General features: G+C 37.0%; 1 long non-coding RNA gene across 1 annotated transcript; it reads left to right on the top strand.

The window, feature by feature from the left end:
- The first annotated feature begins 1,998 nt into the window (after window positions 1-1,998).
- Window positions 1,999-6,185, top strand: LOC121480955. The gene is made up of 3 exons (XR_005985158.1): window positions 1,999-2,108; window positions 4,783-4,880; window positions 6,053-6,185. It is a non-coding gene; the product is annotated as an uncharacterized LOC121480955 (long non-coding RNA).
- Window positions 6,186-15,196: the final 9,011 nt, after the last annotated feature.

Consider the following 15,196-nt stretch of genomic DNA (forward strand, 5'->3'; position numbering starts at 1 on the left):
TTAAAATTTAGTTTTAGTGATATACTGATGGAGGCAAATTCAAACTCCTCTAGAGCTTAGTCATTTCAAACATAGGAGTTGCAAGAATTCCAGAAAAGACTGAGGATACAGGAGACTGCCTTAGCATGTCTTAGTTCACAACCTTGTTGGGATATAGCTGTGGCTGTGAGGTAGAAAGACTTGATATGATGGGTGAATAGTAGAAGGTGTCTATAATCACACTATGTACCAACTGTCCAGTGGATATGGTGGTTGAGTGGTGGGGAGTTTTAAACTCTGAAGTTACCTTTCAATGGAGAAAAAGGTGGGGGATACAAAAGAGATTTAAGAGCACTTTGAAAAATGAAGCCTTGAGTAAATTCAGCATTCAAAACTTCTGATGACTGCCATCTTGAAAATCACCTTGTTAGGTGTTTGTGGGAACATTACATTCAAATTCTTTTCTTATCTCTCTGATTACATACAAATATATTTTATTCCATGGATCAAAGATTCTCTACTGGTTTTCCTGAGGAGTGTTAACTAATTAGTCATGTCTCTACCTCATGAAAAGCACTGTTCCACATTGTTCTTCTTCTGTGTTAGGTGGATGTGGCAATAGGAAGAGGGGTGGTGTTAAGGTCAGAAAACTGAAGATCAATACTCCCACCTTACTTACTAACCTGTTTCACAAACAGGAAACTCCTGCCTTCCCTACTAGTAAAATGACCTCAACTACTCCTTAGTTGTTCATAGAAAAATCTTCACTTTGAGAATAATAGGTAGATTTGACTAAGACTCACTTTTACCTCAGGGACCACCACCTTTAACACCACAAATGTCTCAGGAGTACATTTGCTCTTTGCTTTTTGCAACTCAGCACTGAAGACCAATATATTCAGCTAAGATGTTGAAAGTTGGGGCTGAGTGAGGACAAAAGGGAAAACAAACAAACACAGCCAGAAAACCATGAATTGAGGATAGTAAGGGTTACAAAATGGTTTACGTCCTCTGGGACTGGACAACCCTGTCCCACTCTGAGGACCTGGCCAGCCACTTTGTGGTGGGTGGACATGTTCTATATCAATTATCAGGAGTCTCCACCGTCTTTGAACAATAAGATCAAGACACTGAGGCCCAAAGGAATAAAAGCTCCTCCTGCAGGCTGAATGTAAAAGTTTTGGGTTCTTGTTTGGAGACCTGCTTGTTTTCCAGATGTTCAACTCTGGCAATACCTATGCCCAACAAAGGAGATCATGACAACCTATGGTCTTACCTGGTCCTCCGTATCTTAGTTCTATCTAAACATAGCACAATAACTCAACGACTGGTAAGAGAAAATATCAGGAAAGCTGCCTCATTACTAGAACTGTCAGAAAGTGACTTTGAAATTGCTGAACCATTGGACTCTCATCTGTAAAAGAGAGACAAGACCAATTTCTCAGATTGATTATCAGGATTAAATGAGACTATACCAGTGAAAATTCTGTATGCTGTTGTACTGTGCTTATGTAAATCTCTATTATCCTGTAAATAAATGCTTTCCTTACTACCATTGGTGAATTTAACCATGGTTTTGTTTTGCAAATTTTTATATGTCTATGGCTTGTCTTTGGAACTGGTTTGCCAGTTTCTTGAAGATAGAGATTTTGTAACCCTGCACTTTGTGCCACACACAATAAATACTTGGCACAAAGACGTCCAGTTGTTTTTCTCTGATTAACTTTGCCATTGCTGTTTGGAAAGGACCTGCACTTATAATTTATAATCACTGCTACTTGAGCTGTGCTGGGGCATCTGGAGAAATGATAATCAGCTGTAGCAGCTTTTCTTTCCCTCTTGACTGTATGACTCAATCCTGTGCTGTCATCATTCCCATTAGCAGCCACTCCACATGACTCAAAGGGAGAGATGGAATTGAATTTCACTCAAGACAACATAAAAGCAAAGATAATATAATAAATTAAGACTTCTGCTAAAACTACGAAGGAAGAGTGGTGGTTCTGAGAAACAGAGATGTTCACTTTTCACAATTTCTTCCAAGTACTGCCTCAGCCCTATCACTCATTTTTTTTTATTTACAGGAGCTGTTTTCTGAATGAAAAGATGGAGGTACCAGGATAGTTTTGGTGAGTGATGGTTGTGGAGCCTGTTATAATAATGACACTGCTATGTGTATGTCTTCTGGAATATCCGTTGGAAATTATGATACTATTAGCTAAGAATCTCCTGCTGATGCAAGAATGTCATGTTTGGGATAGGTCATCTTGTTTAAATTAGCAGCACTCTGACACAATTAAATTACTTTATGAATGAAATTATTGCCAAGCATGAGTATTTCCGGTTAATTTACGCATAACTCACTCAAAAGATGTATCGTTAAATTTTTTTATTGAATGTACCAAAAATCATCTATCAATTTAAACTTAGAAAGAATACTAATGCTCATGTGCTTTACCAAGGCTAAATCTTAATTGTTTCTTTACCATAGAATTCTTTAATGTACAAAGAGAAAATTCAGTCTTGCAATCACATGTAACATTCTAGGGAAGCCATTTTATTGTTTAATTTTGGTTGCTTGAACTTTTTTATCCACAAAATACCAACAACTGCTGCTTTCCCTTTGCTGCTTTCTAAGGATAATGGCTTTTTTTAAAAAAGGGTATTATTTTAAAGATTTTATTTATTTATTTATTCATGAGAGACACAGAGAGAGAGAGGCAGAGACACAGGCAGAGGAAGAAGCAGGCTCCATGCAGGGAACCCGATGTGTGACTTGATCCCAGGACCCTGAGATCACGCCCTGAGCCACCCAGGTGTCCCCTGAAAAAGGGTATTAACATGAGTTGCTGATTTTCTCCTCTGTGCTGTCAATTTTTTCTACGTGATTGTGTTTCTGATAGTGTTTTGTAATTTTTTGTTCTTTTTGTCATTCCTCTACTAATGAAGGGGAGTGATCATATTTTATTTTTCTTATATAAGCAGTGGCTGGTAAAGTCTCTGTCACTTTTTATCTGAAACTACCTGTAATAAGCCAGAGGGAAGGAAAATGCCAACCCCCTTCAATCCCTGAACTTGAGGCGGAAATTTCAGGGTTTGATCCAGATGCTGCTCAATAGGCTACAGGCAAGAATTTGGAAGAAGGAGCTGTGGAAATCCTAACTCAGGACTTAAAATCTGTTCTCTTTCCACCCCATGGTTAGGCCCTCAGAGAGTTCATAGGGGAAGAATTCAAAGGAGCACAGAATTTCACAGGTGTGGGGTAAGGATGGAGGAGTAATAAGCTCTTGAATACTTGCCCAAATTACAATAACGTCTTATTCCCTCAGAATTCAATATGATCACACACCTGTGGAGGTGCGCTGTCCTGCTCCTTCAAGTCAGCTATATTTGGTTGGGCTACAGTTAATTGGAGGAGGCAGGTGAGGGGAAAGAAAGGAATAGGAATATATCTAACCCAAGCTATACGAATTCATTTCTCTAGCACAGGAGTCTGGCATTTGGATTCAGAGGGCTGTGTTAGTCTCTGCAGTGGTGGGAAGTGGGGTGATGTAAACTAGGGAGCTCCAGGGCAGCCAACTTCTGCATACTGAGAAGCAGAGACAACATGTAGGCATAGAGAAAAAAAAATGAGTTTGTGAAGAGAGTTGAGAGACTGAGAGAACAAATATTTTCTTGAATTCTGGACACTTTTCCATTTCCTGGTCACATCCCTTTAAGAAGCCCAACTACCCTTGAGTTCCGTAAGATATGTCTGTCTCATTTTAGTAAATTGTTTCTTTTGACTTATACTATTTTAAGCTGGTGTTTTGACTAAGAAAAGAAGCATTCAGGGCCTCTACAGAACCTCTGCAGAACTGAAGGACTGCAGCTCGATCCTTCCGTATAGTTTTTGTTTCCTTTTATTTTTTTTAAAGATTTGTTTGTTCATTTGAAATAGAGAGCTCACAGAAGTGGGAGGAGGGGCAGAGGAAGAGAATCTCCAAGTAGACTCCCCACTGAGCACAGAGCCAGACACAGAGCTTGATCCCAGAGCTCAATTCCACCAACCATGAAATCATGACTCAAGCAGAAACAGAGTTGCACACTCAACTGACTGAGCTAAGTAGGTGCCCCTACTTTTGCTTTTCTTCCAATTCTTTATTCTACGTTGATTTAGCATTCATATAGTCAATTCATAGCCTGCCATTTTTGCAATAACTGTTTCTATAACTTTTCAAACCACTTTCTATTACCCTTGTATCTTCTAGAGCATTGCATGTCTAGTACATGATTCAGGTTCTTAGAGTTCATTATAAGCTCAATAACTACCCCAGGGGGCTGGGATCTACGGTTGCTACTATTCTGAGGTCTCTTATTATCCACAGGAAGCTCAGGCTTATAAGAATCCTGAAGCAGAGATGAGTTTAGAATCTTGTTCCAGGGCAGCCCTGGTGGCTCAGGGGTTTAGCGCTGCCTTCAGGCCAGGGCCTGATCCTAAAGACTCGGATGGAGTCCAACTTTGGGCTCCCTGTGTGGAGCCTGCTTCTCCCTCTGCCTGTGTCTCTGCCTCTCCCTCTCTCTGTGTGTCTCTCATGAATAAATAAATAAAATCTTTGAAAAAAAAATCTTGTTCCAAACCTGCTCCTTTCCTAAGAAAGTCCACAGTCAGGGTCAGTCTTTGGCAGGATTGAATCTTGTTTGTCTGTCTGGAACTGAACTAGAAGAAGTGGTAAGTGATTATATTTTTGTAAGGTAAAGTGCCAATAATTAGATCTCATGAATTCGTGTTGGGATGAATTATTTAATTTTTTTTTCTTTTAGTGATGTGGAAGAAAATTAAATGAGGAGACCTCCAAGTTTTGGATGAAACAAAATTCTTTTAGACAAGAAGTGGCAAGTTGGAACATTGTGAACTTCAGGTCTGTAAGCCACAGCATGGTAATACATCTGGGAATAAATATTTTTCCCCATTCTGAGGCTCTGAGTTCTCAATTACAACTCAGGAAAGATATCTAGAAATATTTAGTCCTTAATGGAATTTGGCACTCTTCTAAATTGGAGTTCAAATTTGTTTATATAGCCAATAGTTCATTCTAATTCTATGCTGGGCTTTGTGCTAAATGCCTTCAATACAGAGTCTCATTTAATTCATGTAACTATCCAGTGAACCAGGTGCAACTATTCCTATTTTATTCAGAAAGGTTCATCAAGTTGTGTGAGTTTCCATGGTTTGTATATGTTAAGTGACACAAGAGTTAAAGCTAAGTGAATGATACTATATTCACCTATTCATCATTCAGTATATTTAAGCACCCACAATGTAGTAGACATAGTTTATACTTGATACTTGAATATATTAATGAACAAAACAAAAAAGATCTCTGTCTTTATGTAGCTTATATTTTAATGAGAGTAGACAGAAAACAAATATTATAAATTATATGGCATATTGGAAGGTGAGAAGTGCTATGGGAAAATTAAAAAAAAACATGGTGGGTAAAGAGGAACAAGAGAGTGAGGGTGGTGGGAATGTAAGTAGCCATTCCTAAAGTGGGTGGTCAGAGTAGGTTTCAACAAGAAAGTAACATTTAAAAATATATTTTATTTATTTATTCATGAGAAACACAGAGAGAGAGAGGCAGAGACACAGAGGGAGAAGCAGGCTCCATGCAGGGAGCCCCACATGGGACTCGATCCCAGGTCTCCAGGATCATGCCCTGGACCAAAGGTGGTGCTAAACCGCTGAGCCACCTGGCTGCCCCAAGAAAGCAGTGTTTGCTCAAAGGTTTAGGAAAGTGAGAGTTGCCCATGTAGATGTTTGGGGGGAACAACAATTCAGGCACAAATAACAACAGTGCCAAGTCTCCAAGACAAGCCTTGTGTGTTCAAGGAAAAACAAAGATGTACGTGGGGCTGGACTGGAATGAAGTTTGAGAGCTAGTGGTTGAGTAGGTGCAGATCATGAAGCTTCCTGAAGGCCACTGTAAAGCTTTTTGATTATACTTTTAGTAAAATGGAGAGGTTACTGCAAAGCCTGACAACTCTGCCTTTTCTGCCTTAAACATTTTTTTCTAATATTCTGGTGATGCAGACAGAGAGAGAAGACCAGATTGAAAGAAAGACTGTGACACAGAGCAATGGAAATCCTTCTCATCTTTATCCACCCTATGCTTCTACTGTAGAAAAACTTTTCCCCACTTTCAACAATTAGAAGCTTATTTGGGCTTATAAATCATCTTGAACATATTATCTTCGCACTATTGGTTTTGATATCTTTTTTGTGATTCATTTATATAATAAGATTGACCTCTTTTCAATATCTATCTGAGATGTACTCCTTTTTAAAAAATCTCATCCTTTATTATCAATAAATAGGTTATGAGTGATATGTATTTGAAGGATAATATTCTATTTGTTTTCTGGAAATAAAAGTGTTCAAAATCATATGAACTGTATTCCTAAGTAACCAACCTTGAAATGTTATATCAACAATCCCCCATTTTACAATAGCTCTAAATATTGAGTCTATAATAAGTTTAAAAGGAAAATACAAGATTCTTCATAGCAGACAAAAGGTACCTATTCAATAAATATTTATTTTTTCTTGCTGTACTGATTATTGAGTCATAGTTCTCCATTGGTCTCTTGTATTACTGTAGGTTTTGAGAGCAGAGGCACTGAGTACCTTTATTTCAGACTATCTTGTCAACATTGTTTGTAGTGAACAGCCTTGGAAGATATACCTCCCTCTTGAGCAGAGGGCGAGTTTGTTTACTATCTGTAAAATAAAGATGATATCTCTTTCTAGGGCAAAGGTCAGGCAAGCTTAATGCTCATTATAAAAGATTTTGGTTACTTTCTTTTCTGTAACACACCCAGTGTATGTGTCAGTGTCAATTTACTCTGTGGGAACTGGGGCTTGGGGGATCTGAAAAAAAAAAAAAAAGGCTGATGTGAGTAATAAACTGTCCTTTGTTTCTGATCTGGGAGTGTCATGTCTCTACCAGCAAACATGGCAGGGTAACTTGTTAGCTGGCAAGTAGGGCAAAGTCTCAGAGCTTTCACACTTCTTGACATTGACTTCCTGTTGAAAATTATAATATAAACCTTAATTCATTTCAGAAGCATCATACATGTGCTTCATTTGTTGTGTTTTTGAAAGAAGGTAAAAATATCTACTTAATGCAGTAGGCATTTCCTTTTTTAAACCAACTACTCCCTCATACCAGATGTATTAGTTGCAACTCTTGGTTGCAGGTGTCAGAAACTAACCTAATCAAAAGAAAATTTATTTATTTATATATCAAAGAAAGATATGTCTAGGAAAGATATTGGGTTGGGCCCGGTAGAAATCAGTGGTTGAAGGATTAGAACTGAACGTGCAGCATGTCTGAACTTTGTGTGTTCTCTTTCTATGTTGGTGCAATAATGCTCTCCTCCTTTCTATGGCAGAGGAATATTTTCAATGGCAGCATTAGCTTAATGACCTGAGAGAAAAGAGAATTTGTTTGTTCTTATTGATCTTTGTAATGTGCATTCCTATAGCCAGGGTAGGCCATTAGAAATCTGTAAAATGCTAGAGCTGTGATTCACTGAAGAAAGAGATGCTGAGCAGGGAAAGTAGCTATACCCACCACAAAAGTGGGTTTACTGCCTGTAAGTTAGATGCATTTGAGCTTTGCCTGGAAATGTCTATGTAGAGCCAGCAGCTCTACATACTAGCAATTGCAAGTCATTTGAGAATGATAAAGGACTTCAAGGCAATGAAATGTCATACAGAGCATTAATATATTAATTTACTATGCAAGATTTTTAAAATTTTAGCTTTCAGAGTGCAGTGTCTAGTTATTTGACAACTTCCTAAGGATAGCAGATAAATATTATTATGCCTATTTTATTTTATGGATGAATTACCTGAAATTATGAAGAATTTAGTAACCCATTAAAGGACCACATAGAAAATCAAGAAAAACAGGGATAAGTATCCATAATTTCTATTTCTGATCTGTACATGTTCAATTAGGCCAGAAATCTTTGACTTTAGAATGCTGAAGCTTGGGATCCCTGGGTGGCGCAGCAGTTTGGCGCCTGCCTTTGGCCCAGGGCGCGATCCTGGAGACCCGGGATCGAATCCCACGTCGGGCTCCCGGGGCATGGAGCCTGCTTCTCCCTCCCTCTGCCTGTGTCTCTGCCTCTCTCTCTGTGTGACTATCATAAAAAAGAAAAAAAATAGAATGCTGAGGCTTAAGCACAGAGTCTCAGGAAACCATATAGTGCCTCTTGTTTCCTGGGATAGTAATTTATTATTATTATTATTATTATCATCATCATCATCATTTATAGCATTAGTAATGTATGGTGAACATAATAAAAATGAGATTCCAAATATTTCATATATCATTTTTTAAATTTTTTTTAAAATTTTTATTTATTTATGATAGTCACAGAGAGAAAGAGAGAGAGAGAGAAGCAGAGACATAGGCAGAGGGAGAAGCAGGCTCCATGCACCGGGAGCCCGATGTGGGATTCGATCCTGGGTCTCCAGGATCGTGCTCTGGGCCAAAGGCAGGCGCCAAACCACTGCGCCACCCAGGGATCCCCATATATCATTTTTATGCAAGGTAGGTGACTAGGAAATCCACTTAACTATGTGAGAGTAAAGATGAGCTTTTGAATTTTGTACCTGTACTTATAGAATTTTTGTCATTAGCATTCTGTTATACTTTTGCATTAATGCATGGTAGTGGTGACTGAAGTGCTATAAATTAATCTCCCCATGTTACATTTATTTATTTGTTTTTTTAAATTTTAATTATTTAACATATAGTGCAGCATTGGTTTCTGAAATAGAATTCAGTGATATATCACTTACATGCAACACCCAGTGCTCCTCACAACAAGTTCTCTCCCCAGTACTCATCACCAGTCTAGTCCATCCCCCACCCATCTCCCTCCATCAAACCTCAGTTTGTTCTCTATGGTTAAGAATCTCTTATGGGTGAGATGCCTGGGTGGCTCAGCAGTTGAGTGTTTGCCTTTGACTCGGGGCATGATCCCAGGGTCTCGGGATCAGGTCCCACATCAGGCTCCCTGCATGGAGCCTGCTTCTCCCTCTGCCTATGTCTCTGCCTCTCAATCTGTGTCTCTCATGAATAAATTAATAAAATATTTTTTAAAAATCTCATATGGTTTGTTTCCCTTTCTCCCCCTTTTCCATTTGTTCATCTGTTTTCTTTCTTAAATTCTATGCATGAATGAGATCATATGGTATATATCATTCCCTGACTGACTTATTTCCCTTAGCATAATGCACCCTAGCTCCATCTACAGTGTTGGAAGATTTCATTCTTTTTGATGGCTGAATAATACTCCAGTGTGTGTGTGTGTGTGTGTGTGTGTGTGTGTGTGTGTGTATCCATTCATGAGTCAATGGACATTTGGGCTCTGTCCATGACTGGCTATTGTTGATGCTGCTGCTATAAACAGTGTTACTTTTAACATAGTGTGAGGATTGACAGGTAAGACAACTCTGATTGTTATAGTTTGTTTTTAATTTGCGACTGTACATTTGACTTGGCTTTTTTTTTTTTCCATCTGGTTTTGTGCAAATATTTAAATCTTAATGGCTGTGTACTTCATCATTGAGACAAAAAGAGAAAACCGGTCAGGTTACTTTGTGATGTATCTTGAAAATATGGGAAGACAGAGGAATATAATGGTGTACTAGAGCCAGTGCTTACTGACTCATGAGAAGCAATCGTTAGCTTCCTCTTCCATGGTAGACAGAATAATGGACCTCCAAAGATATTCATGTCCTACTCCCTGAAGCCTGTGAATATGTTACCTTATGTGGTAATAAGCAAAAAGGACTTTGCAGATGCAATTAAGGTAAAGGACCTTGATTTGGGAAAATTATCCTGGATTATCCAGGTAGGTCCACATAATTACATAGATCCTTAAAAGTGGAGAGAACCTTTCCTGGCTGGGTGTCAGAGGAGGATATAGGATGGAAGAAAGGTCAGAGTGGTGCAATGTAGAAAAGACTTGACCCATCACTGCTGGTTTTGAAGATGAAGGAAGGGACCATGAGTCAAGGAATGTGCCTGGGCTCCAAAAGCTGGAAAAGGCAAAGGAAGGAATTCTGACCTAGAGATTCCAGAAAATAGTGCAGCCCTGGCAACACTATGATTTTAACCTAGTGAGACATGGGTCAGAATCTCAAGCTGCAGAACTGTGAGATAATAAAGTTGTTTTGTCTTAAGCTACTATGTTTGTGCTAGTGTTTTAATGACTGCAATAAAAAACCAGTGCACCACCCAAGTGTATATTCAGTGACATCATGCTGGTATCTTGAAATTAGCCATAGTGGGAGTAGTTACATTGCTAAAATTGGCTAATGCTACAAAATAGGGATTTATTTCTTCAGAGAGCCAGTTGTCCAACATTTTATAGCACAACCTGGAAATAATTCCTCTTCAATAAACCTACCCAAGCAAGGTGAAATAAGTTAAACAAATATCCAATAAACTCAGTCACGTCAGGAAATCAATCTGTAATTTGAAGATAAAATCACTGTTTATTAATACAGAAATATATGACAGAGTAAAGGAGGCATCTTGCAGATTAGAGTAGGAGATGGGTAGGAGAATGGTGATAGGTCGGAAAAGGATACTTACTAAAATCCCATTTCATTTTACTACTGTTAGCATGACTTAAAAGATGTAGGCTCATTCCCATGAATTCTTTAATAACTTGTACAAAGCTGGGAACAGATAATCCACAAAATGATGTGGGACTGACCAGTAAGTAGATCTTCAAGGAAGCTGCTCTGGTCATGTTACATATTTGATAATTGGATTTCTTATCAAATGTCTTGCTATACTTTATTTAACACCTTAAGTGACTAGAAACCAAATTTTTGTTTGTTTGTTTTTCATGGCCACCCACATCTTTGAATAGCTGTTAATCCTAGTTTTGTTTTAGACTGAGCTATAATCTGATTTGCTTTAACTAAACCATTCCAAACCATGGGTGAACTCTGGGAATTTTTTGGCTTACAATTCTCTAGTAATTTGTTTTTTTTACCTAGAACTTGTTTTTGCCTGGCTTTGTGGAATTTCACCCTCCACATGCGCATATTTAACTAAGAACTCACAGTATCTCTGTATAGATTTGTGGAGCTTTTCCTGTATGGAGTCTCTCCTTTGGTACTCTGTCTTCCAGTTCTAATCGACTCCTATGGCTGCTCTCTCAATGTAACTGTACTGCCAATTTGTTTGGCTTACCCTCCTGTGCCATGGCCCAAAAATTGTCTTCAGTTAGAAAGTTGGTATAACCTTAGGGGTCACTTCATTTTTTTCCCCTTCTCTTTGTGATCAGTCTTATGTTGCCTATATTCTAATATCTGAAACTGTTGTTTTATATATATCATTCAATTTTCTAGTTGTTTATGGTGGAAGAATAAATTTGGGCTATGTGATCATCTCATGGCTAGAAGCAGAATCTTCTAGGAGAGTAATATTTTAGATAATTAAATTTGATATATTCTTGCTAATTGTTATATATTGGGGTCTTCGGATAAGATCTTAAAAATACAAACAAAAGGGTAGTTACCCCTATATTGTTTTTCCTATTAGAAACTTTTCCTTCAGGCTTTTATAATTATAGAGTATATATTTTCTAAAGATGATTCTTAACTCTTTAGCATATTTTTATTCTATTCTGCATCCACAATTAAGTAAGCAACATATCCTAAAAGTAAGAAATCACAGGAACAAGTGGTTAAAATTCTGAATTTTAATTAAAAACTTAAACTTCTAACCTAGAATCGATTTTGGAAAGGTTTCACATCCTATTGAAATTATTATAAATTTTACTTATGAATATAGAATTATAGAAAGTAGGTCTTGGGTTTTTTTATTTTTTTGGTCTTGTTTTTATAAATGTTGTCATTGATGTAAGATATATTTCTGTGTAAAGGCCTCAGAAAAATTCATCAGTAGTCTGAAATTTTATGTGTAAATCAAAGATAAAAATGACTTTTTGCTTCATACATATTTTCTTTCCTTTGTGTGCTCATTCTTATTTTTCAGTGGCAGATTTTGTCATTACCATTCAGAAGTACTAACTGTAGTTTTATTTTATTTTATTTTTTCAAGATTTATTTATTTTGAGAGAGAGAAAGAGAGCATGCACACAGGTGCATGAGTGGGTGGGGGGAGAGGTATAGGAAGAGAGAGACTCTCAAGCCAACTCCCCACTGAGCTCAGAGCCTGATGTGAAGCTCAATCCCATAACCTTGAGATCATGACCTGAGCCAAAATCAAGAGTCAGGCACTCAACTGACTGAGTCACCCAGGCAGCTCCTAACTGTAATTTAGAAATCTTAAAAAGACATAAGTTTAAATAGATTCTGTTAACGTTTGAGACTTCATTTATGTTTCTGCTGATAAGATTAGCATGCTTGTATATGATACAAATCTCAGCCAACAAACAAATGTAACAAATGTATGCAAAAATGTAATCTTTATTTTCCATAATTTACTGTTTATTTTGGACTCCTATTCTGTAGGAATGAACATAGTCCCAGTAAATTTAGGGTTGCTAAGGTGTCAGAGCTGTGAGTATAGCCAATTCATGGTGGCATTTTCAGTTGATCCATCTGTCCCTGCAGACTGTTGTGTTACATGCATATATCAGTGTCCATCTTGGGTGCAGTGAAAACATTCTGCTCCTCCAGGGTTTTGTTGAGCCATGGAAACTCCCTGTTACCCCTGTGCTGTTCTCGGGTGTATAGGATCAGAACTCTCTGAGGCTCTCTTAGGCCTGTCTGTGTCAACACATCACTCAACAACCACAATTTTGGGGCAAGGCACAGACTGTTTTATTGATTCCTCCACACTAACTGAGGCTTCTGGCAGTTCCTTGTCTTCTTATTCCACTCTCTTGTCCAACAATTAATTTAGGATGGAAAGTAGAGTATAGTGCAATGAAAGTCTTTCAGTCTAGGAAATAGTATCTAGATTTGGGGGTTGGGAAGATTTGCTCTACTTTATTACGTAATCTCCTAAATCTCTTTCTATATACTAGCAGCTAACATTTGCTGTGATGAATACCATCCCAGAACTCAATGGCTTAAAGTGTTTCTTATCACTCTTGTGTCTGAGGATTGGCTGATATAAACTGGGTTCAAGTGGGATTGCTCAGAGGATGTCTTTGGTCCACATTTCTCTAATCCTCTTCCTTAGACCTGTGGGATGGCCAAGTGTATACTTAAGGTGATAGCAGGAACATAAGAGGGCAAGTATAAATATACAACATATGTAAACAACCTACTAGCGCTTCTGCTTCATTCCATTGGTCAGAGAAAGTGAAACGTTTGGGCCTAAAGTCAAGTGATGGGGAAATAGACTGTGTCTTTGTGGAGGAATTTCAAAGTCCTGATGAATGGTATAAGTACAGATTGGGAAGAATTAGGGTCAGTAATGCCAGTCACTCCACCAGAGTCATTTCTGGTTCTCCAGGCTTTGGAATTCAAAAGACAGAAGCAGCTCCATTTTCCTGTTTGTGCTGCCTCATCTCTTTCTTTAGGTGGTATAGTTAAAAACCACTTTGCTTGAATGGAGGAAGAACCAATGTGTAGAAATGCTGAGAATTAATTAATGCTTTAAAATGCTTTCCCGTTGTATTTACGGTCTCTCTGCTGAGTTCTAGGATAGTCAATGGGAGAATCTATGGTATACAAGTTCAGTGTAATTCATTTTACAAGGAAAATGTAATGCAGTATGATATATATAATGGGTTAGCTTAGCCCTAGAACCAGATCTAAGGTGGATCCAACTGTGCCTTGGGTGTCTCTTAGCCTTGGGAAAGTCACGTAACTTCTAGTTAGAATAAATTAAAGTCTCAATGCATTAGTTTTCTCAACTGTAAAATACAAATAAAATAATACTTTCCTTATATGGTTGTTGGGAGGTAATGTGTATAAAATATTTAGAACAGTGCTTGTTCATGAGTTCCCCAAATGGATTATGTATGTATATATTATGTATCATTATTTGGGCTCTTTCTCCTTTATCAAATGAGGATAATAATAAAGCCTCCTTTGCCTATCCCAAATTAAATATATTCTTATTTGTCAAATCTTATACACATGCACACACAAACCTCTTGGAAAATATAATTCTAAATATATATATATATATGTATGTAAAATTTGACAAAAAGACATGAAGAAAATTAAAATAAATGAGAACTGTTTCACCTATAGAAAAGAAAAAAATGGGTAAGTTAGAGTGCTTATTATAGAAGTTGGTAATTAGGTGTTCTTTGTCTACTAAGAATGGAAAATGGAATTTAATTGTAGCATGAAAAAATTAGATTGACTTAAGGAGTTTCTTACAGTGAATCATTAGTATGCATTGCTAAGGTTGCTGTTAAATTTACATGAGATTTTTAAAGAAATGGGCTGATGATTTTTTTTCTGGGGTTTTTGAATTCTGTTTAATTGTGAGAGAGGAGTTGAAACAACTTGTAGAGGTTATTTCTGTGTTTATGATTTTGACTTATTTGCTTCACTATTTTTGTCATCATTTAAGTTATGAATGTATTTACTTCATAGCTGTAGCTGTATAGATAAGTCAGTTTCTCGAGTTCAGCTTTTTAATGTTTTAATATGTTCTAATTTCTGTTTTTCAACAAATTTCCTCCAATTTCTTCTTGCTGTAAAATGCCATATTATTATATACATTGCAGTCTGTTTGTATTACACATAGTCTCTGATTAGGATTTAAACCAACTTAACTAAAGATGTTTTTCAATTTAAATGACTTAACATTTACATAAAAATACTGTGGTGAAGATTTTCTTTAAAAAAAATCTTAAAAAAAGATTTTCTTTAAAAAAGAAAGCCTGACATTAAAATAAAATCCTGTGCATATATTAAATGTTTTAGAATATTTCTATTCTTAATATTTGAAATCATTCTGAAAAAGTTATTTACTTCATTTTCAGTTAAGAGGACTCAAAGAAGATAGGAGGAAAAGAACCATAGATAATTATAAACTTACATTTTTGGATAAATTATGCATTTATTTTCTAAAAAGTTATTTGGTAGAATAAAACATCTCCTTTTAATTATTCAGTTAAGTGATTTTCAATTGTTTTTTTCTACTAGATATCTGAAGGATGTATGTGCCAAGAGGCTATGCTATAATTTACTAGAGATATTATTTCT

Source organism: Vulpes lagopus, chromosome 23 (assembly GCF_018345385.1).
Source record: "Vulpes lagopus strain Blue_001 chromosome 23, ASM1834538v1, whole genome shotgun sequence".
NCBI classification, from domain to species: domain Eukaryota; kingdom Metazoa; phylum Chordata; class Mammalia; order Carnivora; family Canidae; genus Vulpes; species Vulpes lagopus.